This window comes from Octodon degus, unplaced genomic scaffold, assembly GCF_000260255.1.
Source record: "Octodon degus isolate 3935 unplaced genomic scaffold, OctDeg1.0 scaffold00007, whole genome shotgun sequence".
Classification (NCBI taxonomy): Eukaryota; Metazoa; Chordata; class Mammalia; order Rodentia; family Octodontidae; genus Octodon; species Octodon degus.
The window spans coordinates 30538869-30564867 of record NW_004524583.1 but is presented as its reverse complement, the minus strand read 5'-3'; the positions used below and the strand labels follow the sequence as shown (position 1 = coordinate 30564867).

Genomic DNA, 25999 nt, shown 5'->3' with positions numbered 1-25999 from the left:
AGTAGAAAAGCCTCTTGGTTGGAAGGCTACTAGATTCCTCTCCTCTGCAACCATCTGAGAAACCAAATCAAGCCAGTTTCTCTGACCTCAGTTGGATGTGGGCAGTAAAAACCCGCCTCCTGAGGCTCTTCTGGCTCTGAGCTGGCACCACAGGACCGCACATGTCCAGCCTTCCCTCAAAGATGCCACCGGCCAAAGCATTCCAGGTCCCCTCCCTTTCACCATGGCTGCTGGATGCTGGCCCACTTCCTCCAGCCAGGAGTCCCTCAAGCTGGGCTTCTCAAAGAACTACGGAAGTGTCGAGGCTGAGTGTGCCCCAACGGACTCAGCATCCCTCAGCCCTCTGCATAAAATGGCTCACGTCACCCCACTGTCACCACTGGGTTCCAGGAACTCACCCTGTATTCTCTGGCCACATGTGCTGTGCTCTTGGGCCTGGGAACTGGAGGCGAGGTAACACAGAAGCCCCCCTTAGGTGGCTCAGTGCTCAGGATGGGTGGCAGGTGGGTCGCCAAAATGGAAATGTGCAAGTGCTCACTTCTGATGGCCCAGAGCCAGAGGAGGTGACAACTGATACGGGAGCAGGAGGAGGGCCAGGACCTGGCGAAGTGTGCCGGGCCAGCCCAAGGGAGAGCGCACAGTCAGCACGGACATCTGAAGCTTCAGAAGGGATGGGCACCATGCTAGGTACCCAAGAGGGAAAAGAAAATCTGATCTCAAAGAAGTTACGTGGAAAATGGCCCGAGCACAGACGGAGAGGTGACAAGCACCACCTCCACCTAGAGCAGAGGCTGGCGTGGAGTGAGAGCCCAAAGACTGAATGAATCGTAGAACGGATGAGATTCCACCACATTTCGGTCAGCTATCCACTTGTTAGAACAAAAATATCCAGCAGCAGCAGTGTAGAGGAGGCGAGGTTTATTCGGCTCATGGTTCCGAAGGTTCAGTCTGTGACCCACTGGCTCTAATCAGAAAGATCAAAGCAGAAGGGCGAGGTGGAGCAGTGTGCTGCTCATCCCGTGGCATCCAGGAAGCAGAACACATGTGGAGAACCCAGGGAGAGAGAGAGGCACTCTTCTGAGGACACCCTAGATTGCTTCCTCCCACTGGCCCCTCCTTCTGGATGCACATTCAGTGACAACCATTAGCCGACTAATCCACTGAGAAGCACAGCAGCCCCACCATCCAATCACATGTCCAGGAGCCTCCTGATCCAGTCAGGATGATAGCTGAGCTAACTGTCACACAGCAAGGCAGACCACCGCTCACCCCTATGTTCCAGGGGCCTTTACTCAGCTGGAGAGCAACATGCCAACTGCACCACAGTCTAAGACCTATTCGGGAAATCACACACAAAGTTTTTCCAGGGTTTTCCATAAGATCCAGCCCTGAAATCTGGAATCCACCTCTGGAATTCAAGAGTGATCTAAGTAAAGAAGACAATGTAGGAAAGGCAGAAGGTAAGGGGAGACTTTGTGAGTACCAGAACAGCAGAACTTCTATGGCACAAAGTGAGTGGCTAATCTTTTGAAAGTCAAGACTGTGCCTGCGGTTTACCTAAAGCTCTCATTTTGTACAATGCCTGATGTTTTCCTGATAATATCTGCCCCGCTGGAGCAAGTCCTAGAGCCCATCAGAAAAACAGCAGAGAAGAACAGGAAGAAAAGGCCTCGATGTCAGTCGTGGGTTCTGCCATAGGTTTGCCATTGGGGGCCTATGGCGATTGATTCTCCTCCCCACCCTCCAGCTCGTCACTGGGAAAATAAGAAGCTTCCTTATGCAGTGCTGCCTAAGAAGAGGGAGTAGAATAAGTCCCAGGAATGCCCCAGTGCAAGACGGCTGGAGAAACTGATGATTATCTTGTTCTAGGCTATGTTGGGTGGGGCGAAATTCCCAGGCCTCCTGCACCAGAATCTGGAGCAGCCAGTCCTCCCACCACAGATATTCTGACTCCGGACACCTGAAAGGGGACCTTCAACCCATGATCCTGATGCCGTTCCAAGAGGAAGACAATGACAGTTCCACTACAGTGTCACAAAAGTCATCATCACATGCAGCTAGAACCCTCACATTGCAGGCCGGCCACTCTTAGCGCCCAGCCCTCAAAGCCTGGCCAAGGAAGTGCCATGTGGGAGAAGTAATCAAGCACTGACTGTCATACAGTATGACTATTTATGCCACCAAATAAGAACTGCTGTTGTATTTTCTCTCCTTCGCATTCTATCTAATTCATATTGTTTGCCTCAGCCCATTAAAACCAATGGATTTTATTTTTGACATCTGCAATGTTAAGCACTCCAGAAAAAAAATTACAAGACGTGTGCTCGCTCAGTAGTACAGGCTTGTTTATACAGCTCGGATCTGACCGAGTGGGCAGAAACCTCCAGGGGAAAGAAGTGAGAAGAACAGCTCTACAGAACAAATGACTCTTCCTGTTACAGCCGAGCCTGCCAATTTGACGTTTCTTACGTACTCAAAGTTCAAATGCCCGAGGACGGGTCGAGTGTCTGTTTCACACAGGGCACTGAAGAAGATCCTACAGGAAGGCATCCGCATTCAAGCCCTGAGGGCCAATTTTGGTGGCACTGGCAGCGTTGGACTGGGATGACATCATCGGATCATTTTAGGACTTTGTTTAGGGTTCAAATGATTCCCAAAAGCAGGCCCAAACCCCTGACCCAGAGGAGCAGCCCCAGAATAACCTGAGGGAGAATCTACACAGGCAAATTCCTAGTTCCCATGCTCCAGAAATTCTGATCCAGAAAGGCCTGGGGCAGCCCCTGGGGAGTTACAGCCTCCATGCTTTCCAGGCCGTCTGGTCTGGACGGAGAGTCAGGCTTGGAATCGCTGACCTGATTCAGTCCACCTGATCCCTTCACTCCCCACCCCCATGTTGCCCAGTGTGGCTGGGCAGACCTTCCGAGGGGCCTGCTCTAGCTCCCCTTGTAGTAGGGCTGAAATGAAGCTCAGCGAACTGGCTCTTGATCCTGGCTGTGTCATTGAAGGGCCAGGTGCTCAAGACCACGAGCAGCACATCTAATCCCTCTGGACCTTGCTCGCCTCATATGTAAGATGGACTAAACCCCGCTGTTGCAGGGGTCCCCAGACTTGCTACTCATTATAATCACCTGGGCAGCTTAGAGAGCCACTGTAACAGGTATGAGTTGGAGGGGTACTATTCATATTCCCCAGGAGAGAGACACAAGAACACAGGTAATTTTCCTAGAGTAGCACAGCTAGCCAAAACACTGAGAACTCACACTCCGGACTGAATCCAGGGCTCACAGTCTTTCCAATATGTCAGTCTTGGTCTCCAGGGAAACCGCAGCAACTATTTAGCACAAAACCTAGTACGGAGCAAGTCCTCACCTAATCCATATCTCCTTCATCCTGCTTTACATTCCATATGTCGTAAGATCATGCTGGTATGGAAAGGCTACTCAACCTTTCCATACCAACGTGACCTTAAAACACAAATAAATACAGACCTTTCTAGGTCGCCACAGGTACATCACTCCCCTAACAAGTGAGTCAACCAAAACTTATTAAGAAAGATGTCTTGCATTCCCCATGGTAAACACAGATCCTAAAAACTGGGTTAGGAGAGAAAAGCAGAAAGCTCAATAGATAAGAGGACATGACTGGCCCCAGTCCTGAAGCTGAAGTCACTGGGGCTGCTGCTGGAAATCTGGGTCCACCGAGCTATCCTTTCCAAGTCTCTGCTATCCACAATGTTCTGGACCCCACTGGACCCTGCACAGAGGAAAGTGATCGGTGATACAGAGTGTGCCTAAGGAGAGTAACACGTAGAGAAAACATTCTTCCAGGCTTTCACAGAGAGCAAATTGGTCAAGCAATGGCCGGGACTCATCCACATGGCTGACCCTGAGAAAGGATCAACAATCTGCGGTATAGGGTTTCAGGGTAAATACTGAGGGGATTTGACTGACCTTGGCAACCTTGGCAGATACAAAAGTGACATTTCCTGTTATATAGGTCTTGCTTTTTCTTGGTCTTAACCATCCAGCAGAAAAGTATAAAAACTAGGTATAAAAAGTAAAGCCATATTAATACACTGAGCTGTAAAAGGCTCAAGCCCACTCCCAACAGCCTTTTCCCACCCCTTAAATTCTTCCATGTCCTCTATGAACTTTTTTTTTTCTTTTTTTAGGGGAGGGTCTACAGAGTGTTCAGGGTCTCACTACGATATCAGACTCAATAGTAATCTGCCTGCTTACAGCCTCCCAAGAGCTGGGATTACAGGCGCGCACCACCACACCCTGTCTCAATTGCCATCTCAGCGAGCCCTGGGGGCAGGGCCAGCACAGCAGACTCGGGAATCAAACCCGCAGCTCCTGCTCCTGCTTGCAGGTGCTTTAATCTGCTGAGCTATTTGGCTGGTTCTCATCCTCTATGAACTCTGACCTTCTGTGACGTTAACCTTCCTTCCTTTATCTGCGCCCCTATGTCTCAAGACCAAGAAGTAAGGAAAGCGTCCTCTGGCTCTCCTGTGCTCCCTGAAATGACATCCTCCTTACTTTTTATACAAATTCCTGCTAGGGAGACTTCCTAGACCATCCAGTTACATCACTGCCCACTTGTTCCCACTGTTCCCTCCTGGTAAAGACTTTCCATTAGCTACAAACTCTAACTTCTAGCTCCCAAAGTTTTTTTCTCCATCCCTAATTCCTTCATCAATCTCAGAGATTTAACAACAGATTCAAAGACCTACTAGAAAATTCGATGTATCAGTTCCTTTATTTTCTCACCTGACTCTGTTTCCTCCTCCGCCACCATCTCACACAGCCACAGCCTGAACCTTGTCATCACCAGTGACCATTCTACCCAAATCCCAGGACAAGAGTCCCCCTTTCTCCAACATAGCACACCAAAACTGATGCGACACAGTGAAAGCAGGCTGCCAGGGAATAGTAATGAACTCCAATAACGAGCTCAAATAAATAATCCAATGTCGATCCTAAGCTTCTAGAAAAAGAACAAATCAAACCCAAAGCTCACATGAGGGAAGAAATTATAAAGGTAAAAGCAGATATCAAGGCAGGAAGGACTAACAAAACAATACAAGTATTCAATGAATTAAAAAGTTGGTTCTTGGAAAAAATAATAAAATTGATAAATTATTAGCCAACATCATCAGAAAAAAAAAAAAAAACCAAGTCAAGCAATTAGGAATGAAAAGGGAAAAATGGCAATGGATCCCACAGAAATTCAGATCATCAATACCTACTAGGAAGGGCCGGCCAAATAGCGCAGCATATTAAAGCGCTGCAAGCAGTCGCAGGGTCTGGGGGTTCGATCCTCAGGCCTGCCGTGCTGGCCCACCCCTAGGGGCACACTGAGACTTGAGACTGGTTGTGTTGGTGCACATCTGTAATCCCAACTCGGGAGGCTGTGAACAGGTGGATCACTATGAGTCCAATCTCATAGTAAGACCCTGAACACCCTGTAGACCCTTCCCTAAATTACAAAAAAAAACAAAAACAAACAAAAAAAAAACCCCAAAACCCTATTATGAGAATCTGTATTCCAATAAAATGGAAAACACAGAAAAAATGGACAGATTCTTAGACACAAACAAATTACCAAAACTAAATCAAGAAGATATAAAAATTATAAATGACGCTCTATCAGCCAGTGAAATTGAAACTGTAATTAAAAATTTACCAACAATGAAAAGCCCAGGCCCTGTCTGATTCACTGTTAAGTTCTACAAGAAATTTAGAGAAGAACTAACGCCACTGGGCTGGGGAGACAGCTCAGCGGTCTAAGCGCAAGGATCTGGTTTTGATCCTTAGGACCGCATGCCACGCCAGCCCTGGAACCTGGGCGTGGTGGCACACACCTGTGATCCCAGCACTGGGGAAGCTGAGGCCGGAGGATCACTATGAGTCCAAGCTGCATAGTGAGACCCTGCACCAAATAAATAAAGAAATAAAAGAACTAATGCTGAAACTCTTTAAAGAAACTAACAGTGAAGCAGTACCTCCAAAATCATTCCCGGAAGCAAGTATTACCCTGATTCCAAAACCACAGAAGAATACAACCAAAACATAAAAACTACAGGTCAATCTCCCTAATGAACATAGATGCAAAAATCCTTAATAAGATGCTGGCAAATGATGAAGTAGGATTCATCCAAGGGATACAGGAACAGTTTGACATAACAAATCAAAAAATGTAACGTACCATATCGATTATCATCTGAATAGATGTAGAAAAGCTTTTGACAAAGTCCAATACCCATCCATAATAAAAGAAAACCTGCAGAAAATTGGAATAGATGGTCTCTATCTCAATCTTACAAAAACTATCTATGATAAACCAATATCTAACACCATACTAAATGGACAAAAACTGAAAGCTTTCACTCTAAAATCAAGAACAAGAGAAGAATGTTCACCATCACCATTCCTTTCTAATGTAGTTCTAGAAACACTAGCCAGAGCAATTAGACAACAGAAAGAAAGAAAAAAAGAAAGAGAGAGAGAGAGAGAGAAAGAGAGAGAGAGAGAGAGAAGTTAAATTACTATTATGTGCAGATGACATGATACAATACACAGAAGATGCAAAAATTCCACCAAAAAAACTTAAGGATTTAATATCCAAACTCAGTAGCATAGCCGTACATAAATTCAACACTCAAAAATCAATAGCACTCCTATATGCAAACAACAGAGTCCCTGAGAGAGAAATTAGGGAAACCATGCTGTTCATAACAGCATCTAAAAAAATGAAATACTAAGGAATCAATCTAACAAAGAAAGAAAAAGATCTGTAGAGTGAAAATTATAATACTCTCAAAAAAAGAGATTGAAGATTTCAAAAAATGGAAAGATATTCCTGCTCCTGGATAGGAGGAACCAATGTTGTAAAAATGGCCATACTCCCAAAACTGGCATATGGATTTAATGCAATACCAATCAAAACACTATTAGCATACCTCACAGATCTAGAAAAAACAATCCTAAAATACATTTGGAACCAGAAGAGACCTAGAATAGTAAAAGCAATTCTGGCCAACAAAGGCAAGGCAGGAAACATTACAATTCCTGACTTGAAATTATACTACAAAGCTACTGTGATAAAATCAGCATGGTGCTGGTGAAACAACCAGGCTTAAGGATCAATGGAACAGGATAAAAGATGTGGACACAACTACAAACACACTCAGCCACCTTATCTTTGACAAAGTGGCCAAACATGTTCACTGGAAGAAAGACAGCCTCTTTAATAAATGGTTCTTGAAAAACTGGCTTTCCAAATGTCAAAGACTAAAACTATACCATTATCTATCACCATGCACTAAACTAAAGGAATGAAAGATCTAAATATTAAAATAGAAACACTAAATTTACTGGAAGAGAAAGTAGGTGGGAATCTTCAAGATACAGATACAGGCAGAGGCTTCAAGAAAAAAATGCAGACTGCAAGGGAAGTAGTACAAAGAACCAAGAAATGGGATCACATGTTATTAAAAAGCTTTTGCACACCAAAGTGAAAAGACAACCCACCAAGTGGGAAAAAATTATGGCCAGTTTTCCTTCAGACAAAGGACTTCTATCTAGAACATAAAAAGAATTGAAAAAAATCAGACTTCCCCCCTCAAGTTCAAATACCCAGTCCAAAAATGGGCATCTGAGATGAATACACACTTTTCAGTTGAAGAAATACAAATGGCAAATAAATACTGAAAACATGTTCAACATCATTGTTCATTCAAAAGATGCCAATTAAAACAACATGGAGATTCCATCTCACCCCAGAAAGAATGGTTATCATCAGGAAATCAACCAATAACAAATGCTGATAGGGCTGTGGGAAAAAGAAACCCTTCTCCACTGTTGGTGGGAGTGTAGACTGGTGCAACCACTGTGGAAATCAGGGTGGAGATTCCTCAAAAAACTAGGATTAGAGGTACCATTTGACCCAGCTATTACCCTGCTGGGTATTTCCCCAGAAGAATTAAAAACGTCACACCACAGTGATACACGTGCACCCATGTTGATAGCAGCACAATTTGTGATAGCTAATTCTTGGGAACAATCCAAATTCTGATCAACCAACAAATGGATTTAGAAAAGATGTATTTTTTTTAATATAATGGAGTACTACTCAGACATAAAGAGGGGTAAATGGGAGACTTTTATAGGTAAATGGATATAGCTTAAGACCATACTCATAGGTAAAATAAATCAGAACCATATGTGTAAAACATCATATTGTCTCCTTAGTCTGAGAAACTAAATGAGTAAGTAAGATCCAAAATTGTGAATTCAGAAGAAGCTATTCAAAAGAAAAGACAAAATGTGATGGGTGAAGGGGGACAGGAAAGAAGGAAAAAAGAATATATATATATATATATATATATATCATACAAGATAGTTATGTAACTAATTTCTCTTAGTTCACTGAAGAGAAAGTTTTGTGCTAATACTGTTTGAACAAGATTTTCTGTCTACATCTTGTACTCTGAATAACTACTATAAAGACAATACACTATGTATTAATTATTGTAACTCTCTCACTAACCTGTTGAAGGTGTTTTATTGATGTTTCTATTTTTCTCTTTAAGATAAGAAAGAATCCCACTTGCTACCAGCTCCCTCTCCCCAGCTGACCCCATGGCCACTGCAAGCAGATCTCCAGCTGTGACCTTCAATGCCTGGAACTGCGGAGACACTGAAGCCCTAGGTGACCACACTACGGTTTGAGCCAGAGATGTGACTTTCAGCGGACATCAAGTCCACAAGTCCACGTCAGCAAGATTCTGGCACAGGCGCCACTTGTGGTTCTCAGGGCAAATAACTGCTACAGTGAAGGCTGAGGAGAGCACGGGGCCACCACTGTGTGAGGTCACGCTGCACACTACATGTAGGCTGCACAGTGACGAGCTCGGTCTTAAATCCATGACAAGCTGTAAATGAGGAGGCAACACGACCCACCAAACCTGAAGTGTTCTCCTCGCGAGAGCGTTTTCTCCCTTCTGGACTGGCTACCTGGTCTTCTTTTTGTCCACACTTGACACTGAGCGCAGCTGCTGGGCATCTTTCAGAATCCCCTAAGGTGGTGGAAGTCACTGGACGACAAGTCCCCAGTCCCCAGACACGCTCATCAGAGTCAACCTGTTCCCTGCCTACCTTCCATCCACAGGGGACAGTGCAGCTACGTTTACCGAAGGGAAGAGCTTCCACTTCTTTCCTAAAGATGACTTCACTGTCCTGCTCGTTTACTCCCCAAGCACGCAAGCAGGGCTCCAGAGGAGCAGCTGGTCACAGCTAAAACTCCCCCAAGACACAAACTCTCTAAAGAGTACTTGGAAACTTAACGCAGAAGGGAAAAACAAAGATGCTCTCTCCCAAGTCCGCTACCGTCTGCACCTACAGCCAATATTAAGCAGAGAGGCTTCTTGCCAGACTAAGCAAAATCTCACACCCCTGGCCTACTCGTGTCCTATTACACACCACACCACGATGGTGTTCGGCTAACAACTGCAAGTCATGCCAGAAGGCGAGAAGAAGGACGCTCTGAAGACAGAAGCATTCAGAGCCAGCACCAGACATGGCCAGGTGGACTCAGCCGCACCACTATTAGGAAAAAATGTACGTAACTGTGATTTAAAGTGTTGAAAGTGCTTTATAAAAAATAAATGAAGTGAAATTGGAGAGACAGGAACCATTTCATGAAAAGAAATCAAAACTACTTTTTAAAAATAAATGCCAAAAATCAAAGCACTGTGACAAAGAATGCTTTCTGTGCGCTACTCAGCACACTCAAAGCATCTAAGAAAGAGTCGGCGAGCTTGATGGTCAGTTGAAGACTCCCAAATTAAGCAAGAGAAAATTAAGAAAAAAAGGAGTACTATTTGGCCATAAAGAAGGATAAATCTGGGCACTTCTAGGTAAATGGATACAACTTGAGACCACACTGGAAAGTAAAATAAATTGGACTCACATGTGTAAGCACCGCATCGTCTCCGTGGTGTGAGAAGCTGAAAGAGCAAAGGACAGGCTTGTAGGGACACGCACTGTGAGGTGGCAAGGAACTGCTCAAGAGTGAAGAAGTAGGGTAAAGACGGGGAAGGGAAGAGGAAAGAAAGCAATTCTTTAAAAAGGATAAGGGACATACAAAGCTTTGTAAATAGGGAGAGAAAGATGGGTTGAAGGGAGGAGAGGAGATTGGGAAACAGAGAGATCAAAATATATCTCGTACAGGTGTGAGTTCCCTGGGACGAAGGCGGCCATTCTGCCTATCTAAAAGGTGCCGACAGGCGCAATCCTACAGAAAGGATTAAGGCAGAATCCTACCTCAAGGAGAACACAGATAAGAATTCCTGGAAATCTCTCATCAGACGCCGTGTAAGCCAGAGTACAGAGTAGAAGACTGCAAGTGAAGGAAAAAAGGACAAAGCGCCCCAATCCCTTGGCCACTGAAATTCTCTTTCCTAAGTGGAGGGAAAATAAGAATTTTCTCAAACAAACAAAAATTGAGCCCCTTCGTCACCATTGGGAGAAATGCTAAAGTTCTTCAAAAGGCATGCAAGTCAGAAACAGCCTACGCAAGGAGAAAGAACACGTCTCAGAGGGGGAATGAAGACAAATAAAAATGCGGTATAATTCTTATTCTTCATTATTCTAAAAGAAAGGAAAAAATCCTTTTGGACAATGTTCATGGAATTAAAACAACAACAAGAAACAATGTTGGGCCAGGGAGATGGCTCAGTAGAATAAGTATTTGCCTGGCAAGTGCAAGGGCCTGAGTTCAATCCCCAGTTCTGGAAAAAAAAAAAAATTAAAGTCTAGTATACCGGTATGTAATGCAAAGCTCTAGAGCAGCCTAGATGGTCCACGGCCTGGTCACACAAAGCCTCCAATGACACAAGCGGCCAGCTGTGCCTCGCATGCGTGGGCTCACCACCATTGTTCTAGGCCAAGGTCAGCAAGTGAAAGCCGACGGGACAACTCGAGCCTGCCACGTGTTTTCCTATGGCCCGTGTGCAAGAAATGATCTTTGCATGTGCAGACAATTGGAAAAACCTGAAAGAAGAATAATATTCTATGACACATGAAAATCCTAAGAAATTTGAACTTGGGTCCATAAATAAAGTCTTATACGTAAGCGCCATCTGTATCTTGTCTCTGCCTGGTTTCAGTACCACCACGGCAGAATTGAGAAGTGGCAACCAAGATTGTGTGTCCCTCCGCAGAACATTTCCCTGCATGGGAAATAAACCCAAGCACTTCCCATCGAGTTGCAGTTTCCTGTCACGTGCTGGCGCTTAGCAGAGACAGCGGTGGAACGTGAGGCGTAAGCTCTCAAACACCTCGCTTTCTACATTTCACAGGGGTCCCAAGATTAACGGATCCCTGCGCTGCTCACAGGGAGGCTGGCAGAGGTCCCGCGTTCTTGTCTTAGTTCACGTGAGAGTGCGCGGCTGCTCGAGGGAAGCAGGAGTGACAGAGGCGCTCCCGAGCTTCTGCACAACACGAGGGACAGGGAGAGATGGGGAGGTGACACGCTCCCAGGGGCCCCAAGAAGAAAAGCCTCTCATTTGCTTTTAATCTTCTAAAGAATGTCAGCTTTGTGCCTTAGGCTTTATTACTTCTTTTGTATTTTAAGAATGGTTAAAACTATTATGTTTATCCCTTAAAACTGAGCATTTAGCTGTCATGCAGCATGCTCCCCTGCTGCGACTCTACCGTGACATGCTCTGCAGCGCATGCCCAGCACCAAGAGGCTGCGCCTTTTCTTCACATAGCAAACCTTAACCGAAGACTCTATTCCTAAGCTCCCCAGCCAGAAATCCATGAAGGAGAAAAGAACTGAATAGATTCCTGGGAGTTTGTCTTACTGTCTTACTCACGCGAGTATAGAGGGAAGACAGAGAAGTACAACGAGAATATGCCACTTTCTAGAATGAGGCTCTACCTTGTAACCGAGAAGTCTTCAGGGACAACTAGAAAATCTGGATAAACATGAAAGGAAACACTCCCTTGACAATGTGGGCATAAGGGACCAAGAAGAAAAAGAAAAAGAAGTAAGAGAAAGAGCCTAATATTCTGCAGAACTATTGCTTTAAGGCATTTAATCAAATTCAACATCTACTCATAAGAATATTCCTAGAAATTGTGTTAGGCAACTTACTTAATCTGATAAAGAAAATCTGCAAAATGCAACAACCATAATACCTAGCAGTAGAACTTTTCTACTGAGATTAGAAATAGGACAAGAATGCCCACTATCACCACTTCTAATCGCCAGCATTTTAGAAGTCTTAGCCAATGCGACAGTTGAGAGGAAGAAATACAAGTCACAATAGGGGAAAAAGTAAAAATTATTTTAAGTATGTATATGGAGTAGCCATAAACATCTACACAAAACTACTAGAATTAAGAAGTGAATGTAGGAAAGTCATATATTCAAGGTCAAGGTACAAAACTCAATAGTATTTCTACATACCAGCAAGAAATTAACAAAAATATGCTTTTTAAAGATATAACTTACAGTAAATTCAAGTAACTTCAAATGCTAGGAATGTATTTTTAATAGGTATGTGACAATCTTACAATACAGATGGATATGAAACACACCAATGAAATGAAAGATATAAGTACACGGAGGTACGTATCCTTTAATGGGCTGAAATAGCCAAGAGTAATGACATTAATTTATTCCCAATTTGGGTTAGAGATTTAATGAAATCTTAAAATCTCATCAAAAGATGATTTAAAAAATTATACATAATGCAAATGGCTAAGAATAACCAAGCTATTCTTAAGTAAGAACAAGGCTGGAGGCTATGCATTCCGAGGTATCAAGATGTACTATAAAACTCAAGTAATCAAGACAGTGTGGCTCCAGCGTTAGTACAGCCAGAAAGTAGCACACACTAGAGAGCACAGAGAGACACAGATGTACGCGAGCACCCAAATGACACCAAAGGCAGAAAAGATTTCTCAGTAAGTGATCCTGAGCTAATAGGACAGCCATGTAGGAAGAAAGATAAACTTTTTCTTATACCACAGACAAAACTCAAAGCCAGGTAGATTTTTTTATATAAAGATAAAAGGTAAAATAATAGGACTTAAGTTAAAACAGAGTAGCTTTATGGCCCTGTGGTGGGCATAAATGTTCTCAGCAGGCACTAAAAGTCATATCCATAAAAAAGGGATTGATAATTGGATTATATTTAAGGTAAAATCTCTTACTCATCAAGAGAGACAGTGAGGGGCTGGGAGATGGCTCAGCAGAATAAGCGCTTCCCTGGCAAGCGCAAGGGCCTGAGTTCAATCCCCGGTTCCCCGAGAGAGAGAGAGAGAGAGAGAGAGAGAGAGAAAAGACACAGATAGGAAAAAATATTTTTAATTTGTATGATGTCTAAAAGCACTGGGAATTTGTTTGTAATAAGAATCCTGGGGTGGGGCCGGGGAGATGGCTCAGTAGAATAAGTGCTTGCCTGGCAATTGCAAGGGTCTGAGTTCAATCCCCCGTTCCACAAAAAAAAAAAAAAGAATCCTGGGGCTAAAGTTATGGATCATTGGTAGAGAGTACAGAGCTTGCCTTCCCCAGCATTGCAAAAGGGAAGCGAGAGAGGAAGAGAGGGGGAAAGAAGGAAGATAGGAAAAGAAAGGAAAAAGAATCCTACAATTCTGTAAGATAGACAACAAAATCGAGAAACAAGCAACCACCTTGAACAGGCACCACTAAAGACAAATCAGGCGCCAATTAGAAATCCTTGCACGCTTCCCTTGCAGTCTGGGTCAGCAGGATGGGCCCCGCACAAGAGGGAGCAGCCCAGGGGAGGGCCACTCTGCCATCAGCGAGGCAGTGCCCAAGACACTCCATCAGGAAGCACAGCCCGGAGCCAGGCATGGTGGTGGCCTGTAACCCTGGGGAAGCTGAGGCAGGCCTGTAACCCTGGGGAAGCTGAGGCCGGAGGATCACTGTAAGTCTGAGGCCAGCCTGGCCTACAGGGTGGGCTTAAGATCAATCTGACCTGCACAGGGAGACCCCTCCTCAAAACAAGTTTTTAAAAAAGCACATCCTTGGCACGGGCTTCCAAGGCATGCCCCAGGTGTACTTGAAGAGATCTGGAACCCAGCTGTGCACATCAAACCAGGATAAACAGTGCTTGCTGGGCCAAAGGGCCAGAAATGGCCCATCCTACCCTGAGAATGAAGATTCACCAACAGCTCTCACTTCAGTGGCCTGCATCCCCACTTGCAGAAGTCTACAGAAGCCGTGGGGAAACACTAACTTCTGATATCAAATAAAATTACCAGAAATGATAAAAATACTTCAGTCACATTGGTCACAGAGAAATGCAAACTGAAACTGTGATGAGGTACCAGAACACACTCACAGGACGCCTAAAGGTCTAGTGTGACACTCTCAACTCTTGTCAAAATACAGAAAATAAAACCACTCAGAAAGTGATGATAGGAGGGCTGGGGAGATAGCTCAATAGAATAAGCACTTGCCTAATAAGCACAAGGGCCTGAGTTCAATCCCTGGTTCCGCCAATAAGAGATAGCTCAGTAGAATAAGTGCTTGCCTGGCAAGTATAGGGTCCTGAGTTCAATCCCCAGTACCGCTTCAAAAAAAAAAAAAAAGAAAAAAGAAAGAAGGAAAGTGATGATAGGGGGCTGGGGAGCTAGCTCAGTGGTCTAAGTGCCTGCCTGGCAAGCATAAGGACCCAGGTTCCATCCCAGGTACTGCCTTCTGTGCTGTTCTCTAAAACCGGGTGTGGTGGCACACGCCTGTAATTCCAGGGCTAGGAAAGCTGAGACAGGAGGATCACTATGAGTCTGAGCTGTGTATCGAGACCCTGCACCAAATGCATAAAGAAATAGAAGATTTTTAAAATGTTAGAAAGTGATGATAGGGATAGTGTGACCAGTCAGGAAAACTCTTTGCAAATCCGGACATATGTATATCCCACATTCTGCCAACCCAGTTTCAGAGGCTAGTGTATAGCAAACAGAAGTGTATTTCTATTTGTACCCCAAAATGCACAGAAAAATTTCTGTAGCTACATTATAGTTTTAATAGTGTTTTAATAGTTTTTAAGAGATATGTACTAGATTATAGATAAAATGTACATCCAGTATTTGCTTTGAAGTAACAGGAGTTACGGAGAAAGTGGGTAGAAACAAAGACGAAGCAACACTCGCTCTGAGTTGCTGCAGGACGTGGCGTGGGGACACAGGCTTCCCGTGTACCTTTGCCCGTGGTGGGGAGGGAACCCAGGGAAAGGCCCTCCACTAGGAGCTAACTACACACCCAGCTTTCGCCTTCAGTTAGAAAGCATCATGACAGATTCTACTCCAAAGCATTTCACTGCTCTTCTAAAAAGGAGCTACACGTGGCAGACACTCAGTGCGGCGGTCCTGCTGCGCTGGCTGCACCAGCAACGCCAAGGTCACAGCCACCTTCCGTCCCCAACCCCAGGACCCACGGCGCAGCGCTAAATGTTGTCAGTTCAGAACAATATTCCCGCAACAGCAACTGCATCTGTGTGCACTGCCAGCAATTTTAAGCCCAAAACGTTTTGAAGATTAAACAGTTATACAGTCTTAAGATACACAGAAAAATAATATAATCAGGACGTATGCAAAGTAAGTTTTACAAAAGAGCTTCGCTACAAGAGCTATATGTTTTATCCTGGCACAAAACTGGAAATACACCCCAAAGTGTACTTTTAAGGAAAAACACTTCTTATTTCAAAATGCTGAGTGGGAAGGCACAGACTATGTTCTGGTTTGCTGATAAAATGAAAAACGCCCCAAATGTAGATGAACATGCATCTGTGAAATATCACAGCTAATGATGCACACTCATAAAAATTAACAAACTACTGCTACACATCACGACATGACCCCTCAATGATGTGCAAAAAAAGATAGAAAAGATAAGTGGGTGGCACACACCTCTAATCCCAACATCTAGGAGGCTGAGGCAAGAGAAGCCCAAGTTCAAGCCCCGTCGGGGCAACTTAGTGATTTGGTGGCACCACATATCAAAATAAATAAAATAAAATAGAATGGTCTAGGGATGTAGCTCAGTGTTCAATCCCCAGTATCCCCACCTTTCCCCCAAAAGAAAGAGTCTGAATATATAGGTACTCTTATATAAAATATATATTTTAAATATTCCAAAATAGGAGAAAGCTACAGTGTTAGACATAGGTTAAAGGTAAACCCCTGGAAAGCAAGGGTGTGTACTTTCTGCAAGGAAACATGGACTAGCCTGCGGGCAAAGGAACAATACTCTACTTCTTGATCTGGGGAAAATGACATGAATGTGTTTTCCCAGTGATAATCCACTGGGGAGTGATATGTGTATTTTCTTAAATATTTTATACTTTGATAGAATTACATCTTTAAAAGAAAAAAAGAAAGAAAGAACTAACTGCAGAGGTGGGGGAAGGGCACAGCGGCTACACGGCAGCGCTCTCAGGGGGCATTTGAGGTGCCTCGGAGCAGTACTCCAGGGGATGGAAGGAGGGCTGAGCTCACAGGGCTGGTGGCGAGCCTGGAGCCATGGCTGTCACCACTGCCCGCACTCAGCCCGGCTTGCAGTAGCCAGAGCCCAAGCCAGCAACCACTGGATGAGAGCAGAAGTGAAGCCCATTCTACCATCACCGAAGGAACGCATGGCGCGTCTCCGGAGCTCCCCACAGTGGCTGCGGCTCTCGCACTGGCTCCCACTAACGTTCTGTTGTCCCACAGATGAGATCCAAGCTCTGTCATCCGAACTTAGCACGCAGAGGAAGTTGCTGCTCCTGGCTCCTTCCACATTCTCCTACTAAATTGGCTTCCGGTAAAGAAGGACAGGCTGTGACCTGTCCTCACAGGGTGACTTGTCCCCGAATATACAACCAGGACCAACCTAGACATGTACCCACATCCCTCTCTGAGGCAGAAACAAGGACACTAGAAGAAAGGAGATCCCCTGGGAGATGGCTGTAGAGGGAAGACTCAAGGGTGGGGACATTGGTGACCATCTGTTTTTCTTTTGCATCAAGGAGGAAAAACGTAAAAAAGCCGATAAAGAACGCGTGTGATGTCATTGAAGTGTCTGGATCCAGCGAGGCTTGGATCTAAGGTCAGCATTTTCCTTTGAAATATCTAGCTGTGCTTAAGTTCTGCTGGTGTGCTGCCAGATATTTTTGTTATTGTTCAGGGGAGGGGGCCCTGCAGTCAGGAATCCCAAGCGGCACCATGTACCATCACCACACGTCGTGACCGTCACCACTGTCGTCACTCGAGTCCCTCTGGAGATGGCGACAACCTGCACTGGCAGGCCTGTCAGTCACTTTTCAGCTTCCTACGGCCAAGATCAACTCCAGAAAACTTCCCTCGGCCACGAACCCTTGACAAGCCGAGGTCAACTTAGCCCGTCCATCTCCAGCTCCTGTGTTGCTCACCAACCAACTCATCAGTCCTCTTAAGGAACATGAGAAAATGTGAGAAAGTGGGGATCAAACCAGGTGATTCCAAAGGGGGAGAAAGTTTTGTACTGCAGATGGGAAGTGGCTTTTGCAGAGAAGCTCTTGAAAACTTGAAAGGAAGCCAAAATAAAAAATAAAAACATGGGACTGGGAGCCTACGCTCTGGTGATGATGCTAAACACCCTCCTCGTTGGGGGGAGACGCTAAGAACTCCCAGCCAGTCACACCGAGTCCGTGATGCCCACCCCCAGACTTACTTGCCTTACCCTTGAGCCACAGGGAGACCTAGCAGCCACTGGTCAACACTACTTCTCCTCCTGAAAGTCTGAAAGGCACTGAACATTTGGACAGAACCCGGATACAGGGGTGGGGCCTGCCTGGTGCCTGACAACTGTTTGCTGACTCTAACTAAGCAAAACTGCTTGCAAGCATCTCACTGCAGAAAGAGGACGCTCAGGATTCGCTGTGGCGCACCCGCATCAGCAACACAAGGTGAGCCCAACGTCCCTCGTCCACTACCGTCTTTTTCTCCTTTTTCTTTCAAGAGACATCAATATTGATGAACAGTTTCACCTCCACCTGAGAGTCCCCTGTCCCTGTTTGAACTGAAGGTTTTACATAAGATCACCCATGCAGATTCCTCCTGCCCAGAGGATGTTTAAGGACCTGGCTCCCAGTAGAGGATTCTCTGCATGCTACGCCCTTTGTCACCTTTGTCATCCTTGTCACCTCTAGCCTCTTATTCACACTGAGTGCCTCAGGCACAAGCCTACCACCCTGCCTGCTGGTCCTTCCCTGAAGGCATCAAGCCTCTCATTCCCACAAGGCCCCCTACATCCACCCAACTTTCCTGAGAACTCTGGGGGGAAAGCCTGCCCATTCCATTCCAGTGTTCCTTGCTGTTTCCCTGTCTTCTTCCTCCAACAAAAATGTGAGGCTCTTGAACACAGAGGCCATAGTTGAATGGTTATCATCTAGAAAGGGGCTTGGACCATGGGCTTCTCTGCCCAGTGCAGAAAGCAGAACATGGGCTAGGAAGGGGCCGCAGATCTGCAGGCCAACGGGCCTGTGCCAGGGCTCCCTCCCCGAGCCTGGTGAAGAGCTGACTCTTCACTCCTGACATAGCTTCCAGGTAGCATGAGGAACGACCTTGGAACGAGCAGTTTCTCAGTCTCATTCTATAACTGGCAAAAACACAGCTCGATACTGCTAATCTGCTTTGTCTTGGGTCACGAACCCTTGTCCCTGGGCAGAAACCAGCAGCTGGGCCCTGAAACTAACTGTTGCATGGAAAATGCAGTGCCTTCCCTTAGAAATTCTAAAATATAATCAATACATTTATTCTTTGTGAATGTGTCCTTTCTATTTTGACCCACTGCTGACTCAGTCATTGTACTAGGGCATACGGTCAGCAAAACAACGACATCTTCCTGCTTGGTTTGGAATCCGAACACTGTGGCACTGACATCGCAGTTTAAGGGAAAGTGCACTGGATTTTTTTAAGTGGTTGTCTATTATTTTGAGAGAGAGAGAGAGAGAGAGAGAGAGAGAGAGACAGACAGAGACAGAGAGACAGAGAAAGAGACAGAGAGATCACAAACAGATAAAACACAACCAACCCAAACTAGTATTTCTTTTGGGTTGGGTGGTGCAGATCTACATTATGGTTTTCTAACTGGAACAGTTAATGATGAAAAAGTGACCATGACATCTCTGAACAGCCCGTCTCCTTTGCCCTAGCGCAGTCCTCACCTGTCCCAGGTTCCTTCCTAACCCTGAGGCCAGTAGCAGATACCTCTCGTCACCCCATGGGCACCTGCTTGACTTGAAGAGAAGGGTAACGGTGTGCCCATGTCTCCTCTAGGGCTCAGAGGGCCCAATGCCTCAAGAGAAAGTGAATGCACACATGTTTCTTTCTAGGAGTAAAATCCTAGTTTAGCACAAACAAAACATGGCTGAAGAAAAATGCAACTTGGTCACCCTCGAGAAAGGAACCCCGCTTGCTTCCCCCGCCCACCCTGCCTAACTGGTCCTGGTGCGTGCTTGAGTTCACAGCCTCTTTCCTGGTGCTCTCCTTTCTCCTGTGGTGTATAAATCATCCTTAATTAGTGGAAACCAGAATCTGCAACAGATGTTGAAGTTATAACAGGGAATAAAACAGTTCCTGCTCTCCTGCAATGTGTATTCTAGTGGAAGGAGACAGGCAATATACAAATGAAGACACATACTGCACTGTCACGGCAATGAGGCTATGAAGAAAAATAGCGCTGAAAAATGCAATTGGTGAGACGAGAAAGAGCGGCGCAGAGGGAGGAACTACTATTTCCGCTGGGTCATCTGGGGCAATTTTGATTGTAAAGTTTTTATACTAGTTCTTTTCTGCTGTTCATTTTCTTGGGATGTGTGCACACACACACGTGTGCACGTGTGTGTGCCTGTGTGTGCATGCATGTGTCTATGTGCACATGTGTGTGAACACGAGTGTGCGCATACATGCACGTGTGCACATGCATGTGTATGCGTGCATGCGTGTGTGCAGGTACATGTGTGCCCATGCACACGCACACACATGCATGTGGGGGATTGAGCCCAGAGCCTCACACACGCTCGGCACAAGCTCTACCACTATCCTCGCCCCCTGCTTTAGTAGATTAATTTGCATGCTAAAAGTGAAAATTACTCATTCAATAATCAACTATTATCAACACTTCTCACCTGAAGTCTCACCCTCATCTCTCTACTGGTCTGTAAACGTCTGCCTACTTTCTAAAGCCCTCCCTTCCAGAGCCGGCGTGTCCTACGTTCGCCCTCTGAACTGACCGGCTCGGCACTTCCAGTCTCCGTTATCTATTTGCTGCTGAACCTAAAATAAAGCTCAGTGCATTCTTTCCTAAAGAGTCCCTCGGCACCCTTCCTTGTTCACATCTGTCCATTTCCATCACCTCCCCAAGGTGACTGAAATTACCTCAGGGATGAAGAGCTTTGTGTATCCCTGCCTTGTGGTACATCACAGGAACTCAGGACTTGGGCCCCAAGCTTACGTGCTGCTGTTGCTCTCTTCCTCAGCAACTCCTTTACCTAGTGCGGTGATGGGGAACCTCTCAGGGCCTTCAGTGACATGTCAGCCCTCTGTGGCCATGGGCTCACCACCGCTGATCTAGGCAAGTGGCGAAACTTCTTTCTCAGCTTCATTTGCCTGATCTGTAAAGTGGGAACCACACTTCTTAACTTCTGTTAAGGGCTTCAATCTACACAAAGCTCTACAAAGCCTGATTGTTCTTCTGTGAGATCAGAGCGCCGTGATGACCGGGCCACAGCCATCTAGGCTGGGCTTCGGTTTGTCTGGTTAGGCAGTGGATTTTAATCAAGTGTGTGCACCATGCTATGTGTGTAGCTTTGTACCAGAGATGGAGACCCCTCCCCCACAAAAAAGTAAAAACAAGACAAACAGACTCCAGTCCAGTAAGGGAAACAAACACTCATCTATAATTACAAACCAAAATGTGGGTCTCACACTAGTATGGATCTGAAGGGAATCCAGCCGGGTAAAATCACGTAACCCCTAAGATAAGGGACATAACCACTTACAACTCGTGTCCGCATCCGAGTTCTTCCACCCATACAGAGCCACACTGACACCAATCCACACAGCCCACTTACCCCTGCCCCAGCTGCCCCTCTGAAGGCCTGTAACTCACCCAATACCTGCCCAACACCTACTCTCTGCCAGCTCCAGAAGACACCAAGAATATGGAAAATACAGCCCAGATTTGCCCGAGAGGGGGTCGCACTGGAGTCCTGAGGATCTCTGCCGCAGTATTCTCCATTTAGCCTCTCTCCTGGTGATCAGTGACCTCTAGGCTCGTGGACAGATATCTGGCTACCACAAAGGAGCCCCGCCCCACTCTGCACTCTTCTGCTTTGGTGTCAGGCCCCTTGCCTTCTACGGGTGCCTACGCAGGACGCGATGTCCTCGCAGTCACACATACTTGGAGGTAAATGTGAATTTTGGCCTTATTTTACAGATGAGGAACTGGGGATTGCAAAGCAATGAAAGGGGTTTTTAGACACTTGCAATGCTACTTTTAGAGCCAATGATAGTGGCTTAGGGGAAGGAAGGTCAGGTGGGGAGACAGGTGGCTCAGGTACCTCAAAAGGATTCTCCCACAAGCTTGTGCCCATGCCATAGCCCCTCTCTCAGCATATTCTGGGCAATGTATTCTTCCACTTGGGCAAGAAAATAGCCTCTGAGGAGGGCAGCTAATAGTGACTAAGGGAAATCTACCATGTAAAAATGTCAAGGGGTTTGTCTTTTGATGATTCCACTAAAGAATTTAGAGAAGGCACAACAACTCAGTGAATTATGGCAACTCATTATAATGGTCATCCTTAAAAGAGCACCTTATTTGTTCACTGTCTAGCATTCACTTAGTTTTAGGGTTGCCACACGTGAGTGTTCTCTGCACCTTGTATTTCTAATAGATACATCACAGAAAATGATACAAAGAACAGTAAGACGAAGATGATCAAAATTTCCAAGTGAGGCAGTTCAGCCTGCTGGAATACTCAATGCGAGGGGCAGGAAGGGTAAAGAACAGCCCCCCTGATGCCAGGCAGGCCTGGGTCTGATTTCTGATGCTGCCATTTACTAGCTTTGTGGATTCATGCAGGTTAATTTGTCTTAGCTTCCTCAGCCATAAAACGGGGACCAGTCTCATAGGACGGGTGTGGTGCTTCAATGAGCATCAGTATGCCTTTGGGGGGTTAGATGACAGGAATGTCACTGCTTGCCTTCCTTGCCACTTTGGTGGTTGGCGCACTATTAGAATACTTCCCCTGCCCCTTTTTGGAATACAGTCATCCTTCGGTGTCCACAAGGATGAGTTCCACACCCCCCATGACTTCCAAACTCCTGGATGCTCAAGTCCCTTACATGAGAGGGCATAGTGTTTGTATCTAACTTTTAACCACTTTTTTCTTCTCCATTAAATTATCTAGCTTACTTACAATAAATAATACAATGTCAATGTTATACACATAATAGTCTGTTGCATTGTTTAACAATGACAGTGGGAAATTTGTGCGCATTCAATACAGATGCAATTTTTTTCATAATACTTTGATCTGCTATTGATTGAATGAGCGGGTGTAGAACCCACATAGAGGCAGGGCCAACTGCATTGCATGGAGACGAGGAGCTGAATCCTGCTCTCTCGGAGACCCACCAGAAGCGCTTAGTGAGCTTCGTGGTTTGCAATGTCTCCAGCAGATACTCCTACTTATTTTTAACATAACTCACTAAGTTTCATGTTCTTTTTCACTGCCTACTCATAAGCATTTGTGCTTTGCTTGCAGTTAGAAAAACTAGGTTTTATGGCTGATAATTACTCTTATTACAGACTTCACGGTCTCATATTCTGGATGGTTACTCACTTTTAATTTGGTTTATTTGGGAAGTTTTCTTTCTATGAAAAATAACTGATATTAAACTGAACCACTGTCTCCTGAACACCTACTGGCGGGTGCGTTGCTGGGTACTGGGGAGTGCGTGTTTTTGCCCCCTCCAAGCCCCGGGAGGTTTTCCTGTAGTTCTCATGTGGTCTGCAGACTGGCACAGTCAGCATCAGCCATGGACTCGTTAGAAATGTAAATTCTCAGGCCCCACTCCAGGCTGGCTGCATCAGAAACTCTGGGGTGAACCCCAGCTGTCTGTTTGCATAAGCCCTCTTCAAACAAAGATCATCCTCATCAAAGGTCAAAGCAACACATATGCCATGAGTTTATTGAGCTAAATCTGAAAGTATTATTTGTGTTTCAAGGAAACAGAGGCCCAGCGGCCCACGCCCACAGGACAAGCTGATGGAGAATTGCACTTCGCCAACTCAGGCCTCCCACCTCAAGCGGCCAGGTGTCTCCCTGCTTCTGCGTCGCCTGTGTCTGATGAGGGAGCCTCATGTAGTTCCAGACCAAACGACAAACATCAGTTTTCCAAGAACAGAGACAACAGGCTATGAAAATCAGGATCACTAACAAAATAAAAATCTGACCTATCAGAATCTCTCAGTAAACTAGCAGTAATAGCCCAAACGTTTAAAAAATATCCTAGTTCTGTTTATAAGATTAGAGATGGAGGAAGTGGAAACAAATACAAGGAAGATGTGACCGGAATACATCCAGAAGAATGTAGTTTGCAGAAATGCTAGTGGTGGGCCTCCACCTGTGGAGGATTACAGAAAAAATCTCTTTCTCCTGATATTTTCCTGGTATTTTTCCAGTGACTAAATATTACTTTTCTAATCAGGAAAAAGAGTAAAGCTGCTTTTGGAAATGTTATGCCACTCAACAGGAGAGCTTTTTTATTTCTATTCCTTTGCATGCAGGAGGACAGTGTGTATAGTAATTATTTATGCCATACCATATGTTACAATGAAAACGAAATGCAGCCAGGGTATTCGTTCCAGCTGGCCCTAAAAATGAAGAGGCTAAATGCATTCCTAGGTTCAAAGCACAGGAATGAAGATGAGATAACTGTGGAGCCAAAGGGAAACTGACTCCCAGCACGGAGAGCTCAGAGAGCGCCCTTCTGAAAACCTCTCAGTCCTGCACAACTCCTCCCTCGTCTCCCGTCTAGCCCCAGGCACAGAGCGGAATGGCCAGAAATTCCTGTGAAGTCTTATGAATTCTGCAGACACACATCTATGGACAAAGGTCAGAGAGGTAAGGTACAAAATGATACTACTATCACCCTCCCCAAATTTTGTCCTTGTGGGACAAGAAGACATTTCAGATTATTACTAGATTCCATCATCCAAAATGTCCTTTTTTCCTTTCTCGAGAAATATTTGCTCAGATATTTATGTCAGATACCTTAATCCATAAATCAAAAAATAAATAAATAATTGATAAATAAAAATCATTTAAAGAGACATTTCTGCCACAAAAAACACTGCTGTAATGTTTCACTTGATAAGACCAAAAAAATGCTCCGAAGGAAAACCAGCATGGTTTTGCTGAAGCTGTCAGGGCTATAAATTCAGTGAATGTTCACTGAAATTTCTTGAAGGAAACAAGAAGTTGAGAGCCAATGCATTGAATGTGGAAAAGGAAACTCCAGTAGCTATCTCGGTCACCGAAGCCGAGCTGACATTTCTAGAATTTGCAGCCTCTTCCTGGGGAGAATGAACTGCTAGCAATCGCCCCTCCACACCTTGCAGGCCTGAGCCCAGCACGCCCAGTGTCCGAGAGGCCAGGAAGAACCCATCCCCTGTCTTTCCTGGGTGAGGAGGCGTCTCTCCAGCGTCTCCAGCTTCCTTCTGTTCCCTACTATCTGGGCGCAGCCACACCCATTGTAAAATTACTACATTAAGAATGAATACACAACTCACAGCAAGTTCCCTGCCAACAACCCAGCTCCCGGGCCGTGCAGTTGCCCACCTGCTCTAGGAGAGCCTTGTTGACGCCCGTGAAGCCGAAACGGGGTCACTTCTTTCTGGCAAGCTGCAGACACAGCCACAGCCCCTTCCCCAGCACCATTCTAGTACCTGCAAGTGCAATTACTGTTCTACTTAGCTCCTCTAGATTAAGAAAAAAAAAAATCACTGTTGCGTTGTGCATCATCCTGTTCCTGCAGTTTGACCATGGGACTGCTAAAAGGTATTGATCAGAACTTACCTGCAAATCCAACCCTAAACACTGGTAAAATGCTAAGGGAACAGCTGCAAGCCAACCAGAGGCCTCCAAACACCTTCAGTATACAGCACAGAAATGCCAATCGGCTCCAAGCAAGACAATAATGCGCCTACTCTGTCAAATTAACAACAACAAGAACACAGCAGCTTCCTTCCATTCTGAGCAAAATGAAATTTCCTGGGCCACTTTTACGGCGGCCTGGAGCAGTCCACAAGCCGGGTCTCTGCGCAGCCCATCTGCTCGCTGAGCGGGTACCTGCGGCTCCCCGCCCGCTGCCCCCTCCCCGCCCCCGAGAGCAGACCTCACCTCCGAGCCGCGCTGTGTCCCCCTCCGAACCCCAAACAGGCGAGAGTGTTCGGAGGAAAAGTTCACGAATGCCTCCTTTGGAGGTCTGTGCCCCACCTGCGACCACAAACCCGAGGGCTCTGGAGGAAGGCAGGAGCCCGATTCCTGCGCAGCCCAGCCCTGCCCCGTCCCGCACAAGTCCGCGCGCCGGCTCGCCGAGCCCTTATGTAAGCTCGTCCTGCGGCCCGAGGTGCAGACACGCCCGGCACCTGTCACGCACCCGCGCGACACACGTCCTGGGCTGGGGCCGCGCCTCCGCACGCCGTCCTTTCCCCGCTAGTTTCTGGCCGGTTCTGTGTCACAACTACGATTACCTTAGCAACCCAAGAATCGCTGCACTCTCCCCGCGGCTGCCGAATTTCTCCTAAAGACAAGCTCGCGCCGGGCTCCGGGGAAAGCTGGAGAAGCCCGGGGAAGCGGGGACTGGCGACCTCTGGGGGCGGAGGGAGGCTCGCTCCGCGGTCCCGAGTGTCCCCGGCGAGCGCGGGGCTCAGC

At 45.9% G+C, this 25999-nt stretch overlaps 1 protein-coding gene across 3 annotated transcripts in view; it reads right to left on the bottom strand.

Annotated features, from left to right (window-relative positions):
* Nucleotides 1-25956, bottom strand: part of Rgs6 (regulator of G protein signaling 6) — a 657652-nt gene extending 631696 nt beyond the window's left edge. For all 3 annotated transcript variants that reach the window (XM_023703302.1, XM_012517111.2, XM_023703304.1), the window contains exon 1: nt 25819-25956. The gene's annotated coding sequence lies outside the window, so the exon portion shown is untranslated. The remainder of the gene's footprint in view (nt 1-25818) is intronic.
* Nucleotides 25957-25999: the final 43 nt, after the last annotated feature.